This window comes from Montipora capricornis, chromosome 10, assembly GCF_036669925.1.
Source record: "Montipora capricornis isolate CH-2021 chromosome 10, ASM3666992v2, whole genome shotgun sequence".
NCBI lineage: Eukaryota > Metazoa > Cnidaria > Anthozoa > Scleractinia > Acroporidae > Montipora > Montipora capricornis.
Window position 1 is genome coordinate 7,204,282 of NC_090892.1, and position 2,500 is coordinate 7,206,781.

Genomic DNA, 2,500 nt, shown 5'->3' on the forward strand with positions numbered 1-2,500 from the left:
TTATATGCATTTGTCTGTAATGTGAAAAATATTGGATCTATATCGTTGAAAACGTCAAAACGCGCTATATAGCAAACGAAAAAGGTTTTAGTTTATTTGGTCATAGCTTTTATCGCCCGCAAGCTTCTGTCAAGTTGGTATTTTTTAGCGAAGTACTCCAAAACACCTGTCGCATTCAGGCTCATAGCGATAATCATGACGTTACATGTTGTCTTCACGGAAAACAACATTGACGCCACTACGTCACAAAGACACCAGAAAAGGTTTCGCAGCTATAGGTGAGCCAGAAAATCGTTATTTATTTTGTTAGTACTATATTTGTTGCCGGTCAAAATCCGTTTCAGGAAAAAAAAATGGAGCCTAAATTAAGCCTAGAGAAGAATCAGGGTCAGTAACTAGTCACGTTTTTGTTATTATACATGAATATCAATTGAATTGTTAAAGGTTCCCTTATTTTGTTGTGATGTTGAGACTAAATAATACACAGAAACCGATAAGATGATACGAAACATTAAGAAGATGTGTTGAGATGCGTAAGGCAGAGCTAGAGGGAAGGTAGGTATAGGTGTTTTAAGTCCTTTTTGGGGGTTTATAGCTGCTTTAAACCAAGTAATCGGAGTGCATATTCAACCTAGTAGGTAGATTCAACCTGAGATCGGATTTGACCGACAACATATACAACACATGGACTGGTGCGTTTTGCTCTACAAACTGTGAGGTGATTAGAAAAATATCAGTCACTTCTGACCAACTGGGTTCCGTTGATTGGAATCATTTTGTTTGTGGGTAGTTATTTGGTCTGTTAGTTATTCATTTTCAAGTTACGTTTATACAAACGTTGGCCGTGTAGCACTTATATTTTAAACAGAGTTAACTGAATAGAGTGTAATGTGAAGTGCTAGATTTCAATCCCATATGAACCATGTGAGCGTTAGCCCTACAGATGGAAATGGGCCCACACAAGGACAGAGAAAAACTCTGACCAGGGTGGGAATTGAACCCACGACCTTCGGGTTAGATCTCCGCCCCCTAACCGACTGAGCTACAAGGTCAGACGGGAGCAGGCCGTGGGAAGTGAAGATGTTAAAGTCAATTCCCACCCTGGTCAGAGTTTTTCTCTGTCCTTGTGTGGGCCCATTTCCATCTGTAGGACTAACGCTCACATGGGAAGTGAAGATGTTAAAGTCACGGCAATGAACATGTCCAAGTACAAGGAAAGGTTACGTTTATACAAACGTTGGCCGTGTAGCACTTTTATTTTAAACAGAGTTAACTGAATAGAGTGTAATGTGAAGTGCTAGATTTCAATCCCATATGAACCATGTGAGCACGTAGTGTAAGCATGGGCCCAAATGAACCATGTAAGCACGTAGTGTAAGCATGAGCATGGGCCCACGTAGTGTAAGGTGTATGTTGTTGTTGTTTTTGTTTTTGTTTTTGCTCTTCAGGCTGAAAAGTTAGGAGTCTATTCTTTCCCCCGACGCTTCAGCCATGGATGAAATTGGAAATATGTGTGAGAGTCTCGAGGAGACGGGCCTGACCTGGAAGATAATATACATGTGTGAATCTGCTGTGATATTTATCCTCAACTCCTTCACCCTGATCGCCTTTGCAGGAAATCGTCATTTACGCAAGCGCACTATGTACCTTGTAATTAACCTGACTGTGGCTGATTTACTGGTTGGAGGAGTGTCAATACCTTTAACTTCGTTTGTGGAGCCGGGGGAAAACCCACCCATCCTGGAACATACCGTTAAGCTCTCCCAGTATCTCTTTTCTCTCGCTACGCTGGTTAACCTATCTTTGGTTGCGTTAGATAGGTTACACGCAACACTATTTCCCTTTCGACACTGTTTAACTGGAGGACGTTTTTATTGTAAAGTCGTTGCCAGCAGCTGGTTTGTCGCCTTGTTAATTGCATGCACGATTAATATTTTTGACCTCTCTCTCGAAATACTCTTGCCAATGTGTGCACATGTTTGTGTCATTTTCATCATCGCCATCATCCTAATTATCTGTTATGTTGACATTGCGGTGAATGTCAACAAAGGGAAAACTCAACACCATCATTTCAGTGCCATTTCTTCAGAAACAAAACTGTCTCTCACTTTGTTCATAATGACGGCTGCATCTGTGCTAGCCATTCTACCAATCACCATTTGGTGGGCCTTTGAGTGCGGAAACAAATGCCCTGAAAAAGTCGTGGGGCGTAACGTATTGGAAGCACTTACAGCGTTATACTTTGTCAATTCTATGGTCAATCCGTTGATATATGCCCTACGAATGCGAGCATTCTGAAAAATAATGAAAGCTCTTTTTTGTAAAACTTCACGGCAAAGTCGGGTTCAACCACATTAAGACAGGTTTGGATATTAAATAAGGACGTCAGAATTCCCAGGAGAATAGGTGGTTAAGTACTGTTTATTACACAAGCAGGAATGTTTTATCGGTGTTTACACCATGAGGCGAAGCCTAGTGATTTTAGTCTATTAAATAGACC